This window comes from Prinia subflava, chromosome 14, assembly GCF_021018805.1.
Source record: "Prinia subflava isolate CZ2003 ecotype Zambia chromosome 14, Cam_Psub_1.2, whole genome shotgun sequence".
Lineage (NCBI taxonomy): Eukaryota > Metazoa > Chordata > Aves > Passeriformes > Cisticolidae > Prinia > Prinia subflava.
This window is the reverse complement of record NC_086260.1, coordinates 19,792,257-19,810,065: the sequence shown is the minus strand read 5'-3', so window position 1 is coordinate 19,810,065 and position 17,809 is coordinate 19,792,257. Positions and strand designations below refer to the sequence as shown.

Below are 17,809 nucleotides of genomic sequence, written 5' to 3'. Positions count from 1 at the left end.
TTAAACAGGCTTTTAAAAAGTATGCTGGTAAACTCCAGCATTTGAGAAAAGAAATCACATGCAGTGATGCATGAAACTTGACAACCAACTGACTGTCACCAAGTAGGTGTATGCCACTAAAAACTAACTTTTTGAAGAAGACCATGTACTCTGAAGAAAAAGTGTTTATTGATTTGTAAAGTGGTGACTGGTCTTGGCAACAGGTCTTTATTCATCAGCTGGAACTGCTAAATATCCTTGGAGTTGCTGAAAGATGATATGTGACAAACTCTGAACAGGTCAGATGGGATTTTGTTTGAGGTGGATGACTTGGAAATCAGAACCAGGGGACAGTCAAACAACGATTATTATTTTAGTGTCTGGATCCTGATCTACAAATCACTGTATTGATCCATGTGTAATTTTAGGGGAAGGGAGAGCATGCTACTTTGTGTATTTTGGCAGTCCTAGTTGTTAGCATAATGCTTTATATTCTGTGGCCACCCTGGAAAATTGCCAGCCTTAAACTCCTGAACAGGCCTCAGGAATATCAAAACTGAGATTTTTTTCCTTAAAAAAAAACCCCAACACAAAACCAAACAACAAAACCTAAAGGCCATAAAACATAAACTAAAACACATTATTTAATTAATGCAAATAATCATGGTTATTTGAAAAGCATAAAATTTTTCAAATTTCCTTAGAGTGTGAGTAGAAAGTTCAGTCAGAGCAGAAGTTTAGAACCTGGAAAAATGAAATATCTTATTTGGGAGTTTTCTGCATTGTTGAGACTTTGTCTTTCAGTTGTTCAAGAAAAAAGAAGAAATAAGAAAAGAAGGAGAAAAAAAATTACATTGTCCTAAATAAAAAGAGTGACATGATATAGCTGCCTAATGCACTAAATTAGAATTATTGCTTTCCTCCCTGACCCAGATTCTTTATAATATTCTGTGTGTTTCTTTATCCTGATGTTTACACCTTGTTTTTGGGCAGGTGTGAGCTTGCTCTTGTCTGTTCTCCAAATGGATGTGAACTTGTTCTGCTGGTGCCTCAAGCTGCAGGGCAGCACGCAATTGCATTAGCACCGAGCTGAGCCTGCACTAAGCTCATTGGAGTCACATGGATTTATTTAATTTAGGAATTTGGGCAGGGCAAGGTTTGCTTGTCAGTACATTCAGTATAAACAATACCAGACATATGCACTGTAAATAACTAGTATTGTGCTGAATTAGTGTTTTGAGAACTCAGAAGTGCAGTGCAAATTAGTCATGTAAATGCTTTGAAATTTTTAATCTTTCCTCTAATTTTTCATCTTTGCTACACATATTCTTCTGGAACAAAGAACTTGTGATTCATATCACACATTGTTCAGACTTGCTGAACTGAATGCAATAAAATCCTGTTTGTATCATGGTCACCTTTAAAACACCAATTTTCCAATTAAGTTTATGCAGTTATTGTAGCTATATTGTTTATTATAAACAGCTACTGTATGTCAAATACTTCTCTTCTAATGAGGAAGTAATTTCTGTCTAAGCATTTCCCACAACTCAGTGAGTGTTGTCATGTGTCATCAGGAGATATTGAAAAGTTTGCCTGCCTCTGACATCTATCTAGGTATTTCTGTCTTTACCCTAAAAAACCCCTGAAATAGCCTTCCATAGAGGCTTGCCCACATTTTGAGGTTTGGCTTCAAAACTAAGGGTCATTGTGAGTTACACTACACTTGTGATAGAAGAAAAGAAAGAGCCTTGAAATCTGGAAGAGTCTCTCTGAGTTTGAATTTATCTTTCAGGAGTACTCTGGTTCTTGATTTTGATTTGCTGCCATTTTGCAGTGACAAACATTGTGAACTACTCAAGATTTCTCACTTGAAAGTAAAAGCCAATAAAAATTTGGAATATTTGTCGATGTTTTTGTTACTCCTGCCTCTTAATTGCAATTGTATTGCAGCCGTGTTACTTTTCAAACATCTTTTACTGATATTAAATTTTTAATTTACAAAAAGACCACTAAACTGGAGTTGTATTAAAAACAACAAGTAGGAAATAGGTTTTGCTATCTTTGATACTGCTGGAGTTGGGGTTTGCACACTGAAAAGTTATACCTCTGCTTTGCTTACAGAAATGAATTTATTTTATATTTTGAGGTTTAATGAATGTGATATAAATGTATACACACTGAGCAGTGTGTATATTTATATATATCTATATTTATATGTTAGCTTTCCAGTCTTTTCCACATATGGAAGAATTTTTTGAGATCATGTTTAGCTATAGAAATCTCTCTCCTTCATTTCCCCTGAATGTGTGTGTTATAATATACAACACTTATATAGAGGTTTACATTTATCTTATATTTCTCAGTAGAAAAATTATCTGCCACCATCATAGTATAAAATAGGTCTTTAGACTTACTGAGAGAGCCAAAAATGCATTTCTGGGAGACAGTAACTTGATAACAAAAGTTGCATATCTGGCGCTGGTTACTTAAGTGAGATAACATGTCACAGGCTTTCACTACAAAGGGGACCATAAATTTTTGCATTGCAAATCTGATTTCATGGACCGCTTCTTGTAAGAAGCATTGAGTTTCCGCTTCATCTAGTGATAAAACTTTAGAATGCATGAATATCTGGTGAAACATCTTATTCATGTTAACGCTAGTCTGGGTGCTGTAAAGTAAATGGTCAGAAACAACATTTCGCTTTCCCCCATGGCTGTATTTGTGATTGATTTTAACCCAACTATATACAAACAGAACAAATGGTGAGATGGGATTTAAGGCCATTTTCATAACTGGGTGATGCATGGTCACTTGTGACCCCTTCTGTTATGGATAACTTTGAAAATAGACCTCTGACATGAATACATATTGCTGAAGCAATTTTAAAGATTTATTTAGCTTTTTGAATATACAAATGAAATATAAAATAAAGACCTTTTAAAGCTCTATGCCCCAAACACTTAAATGAATCCACTGTTAGTCTTTCCACTTTTTAGTTACAGGCTCAGTTCTTCAAATCATTCCTGCACAAAACTCTTCTGCTGTCAATTGTTCTGTGCATGGAGAGTTCATGTGATTTGTCCTCAGCCATGTTTGCTCCAAGAAACTAAGCAACTGATAAAAGTCTTTTTAAGCTCTTAAGTTTCTGATTTTTAGACTAAGTTCTTAATTTGAAAGAAATGTCATTGCTTAGCAGGTAGATTTCTTTGTAAAAAGGGGAAATTAATATTTGTAAATGTAAGTATTGCTGTAAGTAGGACAGTTTCACGGTTCAGAGCCAGCAGTTACACATTTAATGACCCATTAGTAGCTGTAGATAATAAGGAGAGCAGCATAAATCAGTCATCAGAAATTTAGTTGCTGAGATGAGCAGGTTATCGCTAGATTTATTTAACCCAAGTTAAAACATCTTAGCATGCAGCACATGAAAAGGAAATGAGATGAGCTTTGTCAAGAAGGGTCTCCTGTTGTGGGAAGAGAGCCAGAAAAGCTTAACTCATCAAGTTTTTAATGTTGCCTGTATGGTGAAAGCTAAAAGGAGATCAGGGCTTTTTTTTTTTTTTTTTTTTAAGAACAGATTTTTTAAAGATAGTTGCATGCCATAGGAGGGAAGGGAATTGTGCTGTAACCAAACTTTATACACCTATTTTCATGAGATGGCCACATAGTAATATAGTAATACAGAATTTTGCAGTCTTTGAGTGCACCTACATTAGGAGTTTAGTTCTGATCAAGAATGCAGATTTGAATCCAGTGCTCCTGGTCATTACCACTTCTTGCATATGGTTCATATCCAGATGTGGTGTTGGATTGGGCACCCCAAGTTTCTGTTTGATTCAACTTAAATGAAAGTTACATTCCAGGAGGTCCTCCAACACTATGAAATTGCTAAAGGAAATTCAGTTTTGGGCAAAATTAATTCAGAATACCCCCCAAGACAAGTGTATTGTACAGAGGCCACTCTCAGGACCATTGCAGTGGCTGTAAATCTGTTGCTGTTGGAACACACTGCTAAATATTACCTCCTGCAGCTACTCCATGTTTACCAGTAATCAAGAGTATGCCTATGACTGAGCTGATAATTTCTGGCATCTGATTATTAAAATTTTGTAGATAGACTTAATCGTGTAGAACATGATTAGAGTTCTCCTTTGTTCTAACCTGCTGTGTACGGTAGTCCCTGTTACCCAAAGGCCAGTCTCAGATTTACTGCTGACACTGATGAGCCTTAGAGAATTCATGGATGAGAAATCTGCCTGCAAAGCTTGCACTGAGATATATTCCAAAACAAGACAGAAAATATCTCTATACAAGCTTTCTACATTTATGTGTAGTTTTTCCAAGCACTATTTTTTAAGTTTCTCTTTTGATACTTTGAAGCCATATTTGAGGTTTTGTGGCAATCTGATCAGAACAGTAAATCACATTTAATGACAGCAAATACATCTTTTTAAGATAGTAGGCAATTATGGTAAGTAGCAGCACAGAAATAAAAAAAGAACTAGCAAAAGCATGAAATAAAATCAATGATTATGTAAAAGGCCTTAATGGGATTTGAGATTATTCCATTTTGCTATAAATACAGGTCCAAATTAGATACTGGGGTGTCCGTTCTAAAAAAATCAAGGCATTCAATATTTTAAACACTCTGAATTGATAACAGTTGTATAGCAAGTGTGTATACTAATTTATCAAGTGAAATGGTATCTCTCAAATTTTGGGATTTTTTTCTGCTTCACTTGTCAGTAATTGAGATTTTGCTTTGCAGTTTTTGTCATTGAATTGCTATTCTTGACCTTATAAACCAATGAAAGATCCAAGTTTAAAAAGCAGTTAATGTACACAAACAATAATGAAAAATTGCTTGATTGTAGTTTATTGTTTGAAAGAGCCATAGATTAATGATTCTGTAGGATACACACTGATATGAAAAACTAAGCATACTTCTGGAATCCTCTGTTCCAATATTAATAAATGATAAGGCAGAACTGCAGCTTTTATTTTGCTTCACAGTGTGTCAAGAATGCAAAAATAAGTAGTGAATCTAATTTGTCTCAGAACTTCAGTGACAAATTCTATATTCCCTCCATTATCTGTTTGCACTGAGGCACCAAACCTTAGCTTCTTGATACAATACTTTATTCATGGAACCTATCAGAATTACAGTCCTGATTCTTATGTGCTTTTTATCTGTGATTTTGAGTCCTTGTTGCTATCCATGCAGAAAAATTTGTAACTATAAGTTAGGTTTTACACCAGTTGAGACTGGTTTTGAGATTGCTCTTAATATTAAAAGTTTAAAATACAGTGATGTTATTTTGGGGGGTTTTGGTGTTTTAAAATGATTTTAATTCAATTTTATGTCAAAGCAGAACACTGTGGTAATTTTATGAAATTATTAGTCAAAAAATTGGAAAATATGTCATAAACTTCTTGTGTACTTCTTGTAAGGATAAGATGGATCATGGAACACACATTTTCATTGAAACAGATGTGAGAAAAAAATGATGGAAGAGGATTTTTATTAATTGAAGCTGTTGAAGGTTAAGTGGACTGTGATCTGGACTACTCAATAATTTCTTCATCAAATCTATGTTTTAAGAAAAATTAAATATAATTAACCATATATTTTTAGAAAGACTTGATGTGAAATTTTCAAATCATCCAGAAATGATGAGTTACTGAAAAATATGTCCTGTATTTGCAGTGTAACTACATCCTCTAAATCTCTGTCTAGATTTTTTACTAAAGAAAAGATCTGTCTCCTTTTCTCTGTGTTAGTTAATAATGATCAGAAAATCTTTTAATGTTTTCTGAGAGATCATTGAGGTTGAGTCTCTTGTTTCTCACTGCTGAGTTTATTTTTCAATAATTTTTTAGCTGTTTCCTGATCTGGTTACAGTCTTTCAAATATTCACAAGGGTGTGACATGAGCACCAGATGTGTAATTCTCTTAATGGTCTTATGCTTCTCTATACAGCAAAATTCTGAGTTTTCTTTCTTTGCCTGTATTTGTGTTGTTAAATCCAACGTTGTACCATGTGTTCATTTCCACCACGACCTGTAAAGACCTTTCTGACATCCTTGATTTCTGAAGTAGCTCCCTTTCTTCTAAGCCTGCCCTATATGTTTTCCAATTATCGTAGAGGATTCATGATTTCAGGTACATGTCCGATAACATTTATTCAAATAACTTTAAATCTGTTCAATTTTCCAAGAAAACTTTCTCGGGCTTTTCTTTCAGATCATGGGAATATGGAACAAGTTTGGGATGAGAAGGGTATCTGGGGGTCCCCTTCCTTCTCCAGCAAACATTCATTCATTATAGAGCAAATTGTTCTGACTCTATGTCATGTGGCACATAATCAAATGCCTTACAGAAATCTCAGCATATTATTTCAAAGCACTTACCTTATCAAAAAGAATCTCTCTGTCACTGGAAAAGACAGAAAGTTACTTTGACAGGACTGGTACTCAATAAAGCCATGTTGATTGACATTAACTGAGCTCCAGCTTTTAATTTATTGCTTTTTATATATCAGGATCAGTGTCAAACTATATTTGCCTTTAATTTTCAATGCAACTCTACAAACATTTGACAGTATTTGATTTTTCAACTCTTCTAGCATTCTGCCAAAAGAAAATTGCACAAATAATTGAAGTAAAAATGAATGTCTGCCTGTCTGAAGAATTGCAATACTCTGAAGAGCAAATCAGCTGTGTGTAGTTAGGGGAGGAGTCTCTTGGAAACCTGTTGCATTGTCCATTTTGTTGGTTTCTTGCTGTCTTTAAGGATATCACCAAAGATTAACCTAATGCATTATGTTAATGAAATAGGATCAAACTACTCAGTGGAAAAGAAATCCTTCATTCTTTCTTCAACCTTTACTCTGGCCAAAACTCTTGTCAACTTGAAAGTCAGTTCAATTAACATTTGTGAGCCTGGACAGGAGTGGCTCCTGCAGAATTCAGAGGGAATAACTTGTGTTTTCAATGAGGCAAACCCAAGTTATTGGAAGTTTTACAGAACCTGTCCCTTTGTTTCAAAAATAAATAAGGATATTCAGGCCTTACTCTGCCTTTGCTTTATGGCGTATTTGTGCAGACCTTATAACTCAGATGTGTTCCAAGTTAACTGTAAAAAATTTACCCACATTTCTTCTGTGTTAAATGATAGCTAAGTTTATAGTGGACTGTCAGATTTCTTTACTTAATTCAGCAACATGCAAGACATCTATCTTAACATCTGGTTTTTAATAACAGTTGACATCTGGGAGCTCCTTTTCATTCCAAGAACAGGTTAGGAACAGTAGGGATACTGGCAGTGTATATTTTCAGGCTAAAATTCCTGTCCATTTCAATCATAATTAATTACCATTCATTTTATTAAATTTTTAGATCTAATTAAATGCCAGCAATATGTTACACCAGCTAACTTCCAAGGTTTTGAAATTATAGAATGGGTTTATTGCATTTTTAAATGTTTCTAAGATATGAATGGGTGATTTTTAAGGATGTCTAAAATGATACGATTTTATTTGATTTTGAAATGCTGAGTTAACTGAAAAAGACTGCGCTGTGCACCTCCAAGTTCTAGAAGCTGACATCATTGGGCACAGTAGAACTATATATAGAGATAGCTGTGCACATGCAGATCTCTGTGCATAGATAAAGAGTCATTGTAAAATTGCAATCTTAGTGTATCTGGGGAAGAATATTTCAATCTCCTGATTTAATTCATGTTTATTTTTTAAATTTTATTAAAATTTATTTTTATTATTAACTTCAAGTTTATAATAAATTTGAAGAAAGACCTTCTGCTTTCACCTTGTCTACCATAAATTAATCCCTTTTAAGAACAAGTTCACGGAATCGTTATGAATTTTTGTATTTGTCATTCATGGTTTTTTTTGGTAAAACTTGAATGAACTTAATGGTTCAAAACTGGAAAAAAGGGGAAGAGCTATTTACGAGCATCCAAAAATGTGCAGTGTTTAATGTTTGTTGAAAAGATAAATTTAATTGATAGCATGTTGGGAAAGCGTGCTTTTGCTTTGCTAATGTTGAGTTTTTTCGTTATTCAGCAGTTTTGTATCTTTTAACAAAATATATGAATTTGATTAAATTTTTCTTTTGCTTACTTAAAGTTTTGACCTTTTCATTGCTGTCAATGTTGGTTTGAATTGCATGCAATTAAAAAACAGATAATCTTTTAATATTTAATCTTATAATTACCTTCCTACACACTGTTTTAACTGGGAGGGAAAAAAATTTACATCACTGTTGTTGTTTCTCGGTTGCTATAGATGCAGATTCTTGTATATGTAACACAAGCTTGTTCAGTTGTGTTCACTGGCTTACATTAAAAAGAAGGTCATGTTTACAGCCAAGAAAATTGTATTTTTGTATGCACCAAAGTAACTAACCTTTCTTTCTTTCTTTCTTTCATTCCAATGCCGACACCTTCTCTGTGCATCTCCTCATGTCTGGCACCCAGGATGATGAGGAGGGTATATGGGCATAGCCGTTCCTATAAACCAAAGTTCCAGTTTTGTTTTGAGGGGTGAGAAACTCTCTTTTCTCTCTTTCTCAAGTTGCAGTCTAATTGTTATGTTTTCTTTTACACTGCATGGAGCTGTGTATTTCTTGACAAGTGTGTTTGTGAATGCAGTCAGGATGTTTTCTCATATGCAGTGAAGTTTTTTGCATAATTTGATGTGGCTAAAGGTGTAGATGGGTACAGAACTTTAAAAGATACCTATTTGTATCTCTCTAAACAATTCTCTTTTTTTTCAGTAGGTAAGTTCTTTAAACTATTATTAATTTGATATATCCTCTCTAAAATATAATATACACTACGAACACTGTAATATCTTTTCAGAGTGTGTATCAAAGTTTGATACTTAAGAAATTTGGCCACAGATTAAGCATGCAGTTTTACTAGAATAGAATTTATGATATGCATGGAAAAACATGAGACTACCTCTTAAGCTAAAATGTTTTAGTGAAATTTTAAAACAAGTAACAGATGTTGAATAAGGAAAGTATAATCTGTTGGTACTCTTTGTATTGCTCAAAGAGCAATACATGCTCTTTGTCTGAAATATTATCATGGAGTAACATCCATATGATAATTTGCTTGTGATATTCAAGAGTACAAAATGCAGCTTGTATTGTTTGTCTCAAATTATGAGTAAATACTGTATTGTCATGGTGTGTCAGGTATTGGTTGATGCCGATCCACTTGTTTAGGGCTTGCTTTTGAAGCTGTGGGTAATTTGTAGCTCCAAATCACGATGTTCTCAACATTGTTCAGGATACCAGGCTTTGGTGGATTTCTTGTAGAAACTGTTGCTCATTACTTCTTGCAGGAACAATTTTATTTACTACAATAAATAAATTTGGCCTGTTCAGAGGAGCTAGATCTACTAACATAAGCAAACATTAATGTCTTATTAAAGCTTCCACACATTATATTGCTTTTGGCATTTTGCCATTCTACCTCTCACACTCTCTGCTGATTTTCATAACAAGTAGTATGGCTGAGGGAAATCAAACTCTCAATCAACTGAGTGTGTACTAAAACACAACATTAATAAAATGAAATTGAATGTATATCTATCTTATTTAGAAAAGCTTCTATGTATTTGTTTTGTTACTGCAGACATAATTGTGAACATGAAGAAAATAAGAGACCCAGTGAGAATGAACATGAGGGATATATTTATGTTGGAGAGGAAAACAGAATAGATACAATTTAATTTTAAAAGTACTTCAACTGCAAAAATGTGGGTTTCTAGAAAAAAAATCTTCACCTTACTATTTTATACTTTGTATATTTGTCATAATTTGTAATTACAAAGTTAAAATTATTTAAACTATGAATGCATTTCCATTGCAACATGGAACATTTTTATGAGCCAAAGTATATTTTTGTGCTTTTAGAGACTCAAACCCACATTTCATTTGGTTTAAGAAAACTTGTGCATAAAGAATACAATGATTTTGAAAGCTGGCTGACAAGAGACTCAGGGAATATTTATTTAGCATTTATTAGAGCAGTGTAAAATAGACTATATGCTTTTGAATTATAGTTGATTTTTCTTTAAGGGGATTTTTTTTTTTTCCTACTAAAACACAAAAGTGCCTGATACACCAAAACATTTAGCTTCTGGACTTGATTTGTTCCAAGACTAATTGTTATGATTGATTTATGTGACCAAAGCTTTTCTGGAGGCCATGAGGTGGGACTCTGCCTCAGTAAAGATGGTGCAGGCTGGTCCTCTAATTATGTTTAAAATGTAGTTGGTTAAAAATAAGTCCCTTTAAACTTTACCACTTCAGTGCAGCTTGGCAGGATGAGAAAGTGTTGTAACATCATAAAGAGCACAGAGAGCTGATTACTTGCTAAGGAACAGGCAAGGTGTGCAGGGAAACCTCACAAGCCAGCCCATTTAGCAGTAATGTAGCTGCAGTGCGCGAGTCTTGTTAGAAACAGGATCTCTCCCCCTCTTCTCACCCTTAGAGAGGAAAAAAAAGAAGGAAAATCATGAGGTGATGATAAGTTTTAAGAATTAAGCCTATATAGCAATCTGTCATGGGTAACTGAAGCCATGTGACCCTCAGAAAATATGTTTTGTGGCACAGCTGAGGAGTGCAGGTAGAACACAAGTGCTTGTTTTCCCTTTCCAGTTCCAACCACTTAAATGCAGCAGACACTGGAAAAACAGTTTAGACTTTGCTGCAAGCTGTCCATGTGTGTGTTGGGGAACTCAGCACAAAACCTGTTTGTACAGCACTGTAGACTTCGTTCTGTGTCAGATGTGAAGTAGATCAGATGTTTGAAAAGATGCTGAGGAATGTTTGGACAAATTTATTGTCTGTTACATCCTCAGAACAGAGTTACCTTTGCACAGGAAACAGAGCAACTGAAGCCTGTGCCTGGCAGCAGCTGATGTCTAGTGCTTTTGAAAATAGGATCATAAAGCTAGACTGCCAAATTTGGATTTAGGAGCAGCCCATAAAGTCTTTAAATTTAAAATTTGGCCAGCACTTCTTCAGAAGGCATCAGTGCCATTCAGTAAAAAACTCCTTCAAAACAGAAATTGTCTGCAACATGGATGAAAGACTATTGCTTAGGCAAATATTCACTGTTCACTTCAAACTATTGGACGTGTTTCATATGCTTCAAGGAGGAGGAGAAGGCTGTTATAAAACAAATGTGGTGCCTAGATTTGTCTTTGCTGAGATGTGGTGAACAGTTCTCTTCCAAAATGTGCTTACTAACAGCAGTACAAAACAAAACAAAATTTGGTCATGTTGTTATATAAGGATATATTTAAAGACATTAACTATTAGCTATTGTTCTGCTTTTTTGTTTTCATTATTTCAAGTTGACTTTTGTAAGTCTTTTTTTTTTTTTTTTTTTTTTTTTTTGGCCTGTTTTTGGAAAAAACATGCTAACTTTGAAATGAGCATCAGTAGCATGCAAGGCAAGGGAAAAATCAGGAGCATGATGGTTTGCAGTGTTCATTTAAATTTTCTCACTGAGTGTGTGAATACCAGCTCTATGCTTAATTGGATAAATGGGTGTTGCTGCATTGACTGGAGCCCAAGGGCATTTTGGATTTGGGAATTCTTACGCATGATTGCTGTTTTACTGTAACTTAGTTTTTGCTAAACAAAAGGAGGAACCTCCCTAGCCATGCTTGTTTTCCAAACCATGGACAGATTTGTGATTAGTCTTTATTCCTGTTAAAATACTTTTATTCTTAATGGAAGACCTTCCTAGCTTTTATTTTTATTGGGACATTTTATATTACTTAAAAAGTTACCATTCTTTTATTCTTAAAGATTTCATTACTACTTTTAGTATTTTTAGGTATTAATTGCTCACTGCTGAAGACAGAAGGTTTTCATTAAAAGTAGGAATTTGTTTAGCTGTATGTATTTGGTTATTTTTTATTGATTATATAGTGGCAATATGTCAATCACTTGACATGAGAGTTATGGCTGGAAGTTGAAACCCTGGGACTGTTAGAGTTAAGGAAAGCCCTGTTATTTATTTCAGTCCTGTCCAGTTTTTACTTGGAGGAGTTTCTTCGTTTTGCTTGTTCTATTCATAGTAGAAAAGCATCTGTGCATATACACAAATGTATTCTCAGAACTCTTTGTATGAACTAGATATTCTTTGACAGGCATTTATCTCAAACATTGTATTTATGAGGCTCCTAATCACCCTCATGTGTAGCTGTGGAAATGAACTATATAAATTCAATACTTTTTGTCTCTCAGCTGATTTTTAGCTGTGTGAGTCAGGCCATTCTGTCTGAACTTTGGCCTCAGCTTTTTCACTGCAGGTGCAGAAGGTGTACAATAAAAGAGAAAATGTAGCTGATGAACTAAACTTTAAAGTTTTTGATGTAGTCAGTCTGAAGACAACAATCACAGGGTCTACCATCATCATCTGTCGTGCTCTTTTATAACTTTCCATAGTAAAAATAAATAACATACCAGAGCAGTTTTAAACACTGTAGAAATTGAGAAAAGGCTGTATGTGTTTTCACAGCTTTCATCTTTGTTTTAAAATGCTGGAGTTGCTGTAAACTGGAGTATTAAATTACTGATTTCACACAAGTAATTAAATAATCTAGCTGTTATTTAAAATCTGAAGCTAAGTTGACATCTTGGAAAAAAGTAGCAAAAATCTGCACTAAAGATATGAATTCAGTGATGAATTGCATGGTGTTGGATTTGACTTCTACAAATTATCATGTGAATATGTGAAATTGCTATTATTTTATTTGTCTTGAAAACAGTTTCAAGGAGTTAGTGGGTATGAGAGTATGTGAATGTGGGACTGCCTGCAGATCATTCTGATAGAAGGCTCTGGTTTGTTTGGAAGCAAAAGTGCCTGCTGAGCTAATGAAAGGTCATATGACAAAAGCTTCTGAATGTAAGATTTTACAATTTTGAACACTAAAAGATGAAAAAAAACAATTTTGATTAAAAGTAGATTTATATAAATTGTTCTGGGAAGTTTACAAAGAAATACAAGAGAAAATGTTAATCAAAAGATGGAAAATTCACATCTAATTATAATATTATAATATTTATTTTAATATTCTATTAGTTACAATACTATAATGCCACTTTAAAAATAAGAAAAAAGTAATGAAACCTCCCTGTGCTGACCTACTTAACATCAATGAAATACCAGTTGTCAATACATTTGTCTCTTGGTTTTCTCAAGGAAAACCTCTGAGAGGTGATGACTGCTGTCAGAGATAGCCAGTCTCACCAGCCACAAGACTGGAGCCAGTTTGAAGTCACATCCGCCCTCTCTCTTATGCTTTCTGCTCTTCTGGCACTCTTCTGGTTTTATAGGGAAGCAGGTTTTCAGATCACACACCTTCAATAATGGAAACACATCTTCAGGGATTGGTGTTTAGAGCTCAGGCTGAGCTGAGGGAGGTGTAGCTGCAAAGAAACAAATAAAAGCATTTGGCTGTTCCAGCAGGCATCCTTGCATACTCCTTTCCTTTTTCTGACAGAGTAAAGGCATTGGGCAAGATTGGATTGTCTTGAGTATAAGCCTAAAACCAGTGGCTGAAACATAGATAATTCTACAACAGAGAGTAAAAATGCAGAAATGTAAGAAAAATACTGTGGTTTAATTGAATTCAGTATTTGCATCTTGGGATTGTTTTGAAAATATTAAGCTATTTCTACACTTTTGCTCCAGCAGTAAATACCAACATAATGGATTAGAAATAGCTAAGAAGTGCCTGCTAATATTTATGATATCACTATGCTGTCCCACTCTAATTAGTCATCTGTTTCAGCATCAATATTCTTATTTGTTCAAAAAATCTCTTGAGCTAATTGCTCATTTCAAGTGGTGATGGAGTGTCCCTCCATATCAGAAATGGCAGAGCCATGCCGTTTCATTTTGTTTCTGTTTTGATCTTTGCTTTGCAGACAGTTAACCATGAAAATGTGTATAGGTCTGTTTTCCAGAACAGCTGTGATGATTTCACTGGTTCCCTCCTGGAACCTTTCAGCACATCTGGCTGGCCAGACCATGAGCTCTTCTTCAGCTTGGTTCTGAGTTCTGCCAAAGTCAGCCAAGCTAGCTAAACAGTTTATGTACTAGTTTTACTTTAAACTAGAACTTTTTTACTAACATGAGCAAGCTGCTCACTTGAACAGTTTCCTGCAGGGTTTGAAGAGGTCTTAGTCTCCTAGGGGAAAGGGAGGAGAAGCTGGATTCCTTACACAGCACACCTGAATGGATGAGGAAATCTATGCCCAGCCTAAGCCATGCAGCTGTGCCAGCTGAGGACATTGTTGGCACCCACCATTATCCATGCTGCTATTTTTCTGCTGAGACTGTAACCCCCCAGATCCACCAGCAAAAAAAATTAATCCCTTATCAACTTCAAGCCAGCTGAACCAGGTTAGCATAAGTAGTGGTGAGTGCCCATTCATCAGGATAGCCTGGTTGTCCTTGCCTGGTGTGGATAAGGGAGCACGAGGAGCAGTGATAACACCCATCTGGTGGTTGGGGGAGAGCAGCCAGTGGCACTAATATCTTCAAGTGGAAAAGCTTAGCCTGGGAGAGAATTGTATCCCTAAGTTCAAAACAAAAGGACCCTTCCTGCAATCACTTTATTGTCAATGGCTATAGCACCAATTTAGGTAATCAAGTTATTAAAATAATTTAAATTTATCCAATGCAGTTTTCTTGTTTGACTAATCAGAATCAGAAATTCTTTGTTCATTTTGCAGATAGAGATATCTACCAGTTGCAAGCATGGAGATCAGTAATACATGCTATTTTCCATGAAGCTATAATTTTGGAGAGTAAATCTGTGTCATGTTTTAGGAAAACAAGTTCTTCTAAATTTTTTTTGGTTGGAATTTTTTGATAGATCTTGCAACAAGCTTTTTTTTAATGATATGGTTAGTTTTGTTACACATGGTTCTAGGACCTTGAAATCATGTGATAAATCTCAAACAAAGCTGGAAGCTGGCTACTGTTCCCAACGTGGCTGAGGCCTAAATCTGAGTTTGCTGGAGCCATCAAAGCAACACAGTCGCATTCTTTGTATCGTGTCTTACATCTGCTGCCTTTGCCAGCTTGTGAGCTCTTCATGAGGATTTGTTTTAGCTCTAACAATATAGGGAGGGTCTAATGTAAACACTGAGGTAAGTTTTTAATGATTTAGGGATTCTGCTAGCTAGGATGATTTTGATTATGGCAGTTTGAGGTTTTAGGTCTGACTTTAGTTCTGCAGGCTGATAGGAATTTATACCTGTGTAAGTAGGAACAGATTCCAGCATTCTGATTGAATTATGTTCAAGCCTTTTGCATTGAAAGTCCTCTAAGATCCCCTTTAAATTTTTTGAAAGTAATTGAGTATTATATCTTTATTTACATTAATTGCAGGGCAAAAAAAGATAAAGGTTTCTTGCCTTCAATGTTAAACTGCTCAAAGAAGTTTTTTCCAAGTTTTTAAATTCTCTTGTGTGCCTTACTCGATGTTGCAGCTGTGACATAAAGCTGTGGTTAGATTTAATGAAAACATAATTCCTTATCCACCCTATTTAACTTACCCACACTCATGCTATGTCTGAGATTGAAAAAGTGGTTGAAAAATTTATGTAGATCCTGCTGCACTCATTTGTAAAATATTTATGAATGATAGGACATTTTTTAAAAAAACTTGTAAAACTGCTTGAAATTTGCTTGCTGCTTTTTTTCACCAGATTTTTTTACCAAACCGCATTCAGCTTTTAATCCATCTGTTGCACAATTCATTTCTAAGAGATCTTATTCTCTATTTGTCAGTTTGCTTCATTTCTAAACTCAGTGGCAGAAACCTTAATAAGAAACTGTTGTATTGTTAACTGTTTTATAATTGAAACTATTTTTCAGTTGCAAAACTCTTTATCTTGAGGCTTATAATCTATTTGCATTGTGTGATTAATAGGTGGAAGCATGTATTAGAATTAGAATGGCTGTTCATTTTTAGGAAAACAAATAATCCTCAAAAATATCTGCTAGTAGTAATAGTTCTTAGAATTGAACCTGTTGACCAAAAAGGCCTGCAACTTATTGCAAGAGACAAAAGAGCTCAGAGTGCTAATTTTTTTTTTCATTTATCTCTTATACTTAGTAAATTTTCTAATTTTTAATTAGAAGAAGTGAAGGCAGCTTGTTCGAAAAGTGCAGTGTCTTAGGATACCTTTTCTTTTGGTTTTGTGGGAAAGAGAGGTCTTAGTATGAGAACTACTGAACTTCATTGAATCCTCCACAGATAGTGTCTTATTGCTTGAAGGAAGTTTGAAAAGTTTTATCTGAAAGTGATCCTTCAGAAGTAAAATACCCTGTCTTTCCCTCTTAAAAACAGTGTAGATCCAAAAATGTACTTTAAACAAGCTGAGTGAAAAAACCCTACCTTAGTTACAGAAAAAAGGTACAGTACAGAGAAGCATGAGCTCTCTGGGTATATTGACTGCTGTTAGCACCAAAACAAAATGAGTACTGCCAACTGTACTTTTACCAATGTGCTCTGTTTCTCCTTGAGGATTGATAGGTTTAAATGTACTGATTCTCTCCTTGAGTCTGTCTGTCAAACTTTGATCTGATGCTGAAGTGTTCAAAAGCTTCATGTGTTGCAGGGTTTCAGCGAACTTGATCTTACAGGTTTAACTTAAATATTGTTTCCATTTTGAAGTCTGTCATATGGGTGTACCACAAAGATGTTTGGTTTTTGCCCTGATGCCTTGAGTGGTGGTATGCAGCCAGTAACAGAATACTTGGAATAAAGAAAAATCCTGAAATGAATCCCTGCAGCTATGGGCCAGTTGAGAGCAAGAGAGACAGGATGTAAAGTAAAACCAGTACGTCTCCCTTTGATCAAAGGATAGATTGCCCACCACCACCCAGCAGGTGATTAACACGTAAGTACATTCTCCCCTAAATGGGTGGAGGGACAAAGCTGAGTATCTGCTTAGCACCCATAAAGCAAACTTCAGTTAATACTGATGTTAGAAATATTTCAAATGCTGTCTTTGTGCATTCAGTTTCATGGTTTTATGTGATCTGATACATGTAAGCACCACTAAATTGTCTTAGAATAGGAACTTCTCTAAAGGAAGAATTGCTAAGCACCTTGTGAAAATGCTTTTTTATTTTCAGGAAAAAAAAAGGCTACATATTTTTCATTTGTGTATGCTTTCTATATTTGGAAAAATTCATTAATAGTCAACTGCACCGTGAATTTGGAGTATGGTGCAATAGCCCTGCAGGGTGTGGTGGTACATGGTTTTATACATAAAAACTGCTCAGAAACTGACTTGACCAGCTGGAAGATCTGAAAGCCACAGACTGTTTTTACTTCAGAAATAATGACAGTGGGTGTTTCTTTTTTTTTTTTTTTTTTGTGGCTTTTTTTTTTTATGGCTTTTTTTTTGGTGAAATTACAATACTGGGTTTAGAAATCTTTATTTTCTCATGGTTTCATCATATTTTATTTATTAACTGCCAAATACATGTTTGTTGAAGAGGAAGAATGTAGCACATGAAGCTTCCACTGTCCTGAACGATTTACAACACAGCAACACATTGATGTCAGTAAACTGTCATTGTCCCTCTGACTTTTTGAGCACAAGATTTAACACCAGAAATTTTGGAGACAATGTCAGCTATGCTGTTCTCATTTTCGTGGTTTTGACTCTCTTTGCAGTACAAATCAAAATGCAGTGACCAGAATCTAAATATAACACACCTTTACTGTATTCTACTCCAGGCATGATA

General features: G+C 35.0%; 1 long non-coding RNA gene across 1 annotated transcript in view; it reads left to right on the top strand.

Moving 5' to 3' along the window:
* Positions 1 to 8,356: 8,356 nt before the first annotated feature.
* The window catches only part of LOC134558089 (uncharacterized), a 110,584-nt gene continuing 101,131 nt past the window's right edge, over positions 8,357 to 17,809 (top strand). The window contains exon 1 of the long non-coding RNA XR_010082281.1: positions 8,357 to 8,548. This is a non-coding gene — a long non-coding RNA (uncharacterized LOC134558089). The remainder of the gene's footprint in view (positions 8,549 to 17,809) is intronic.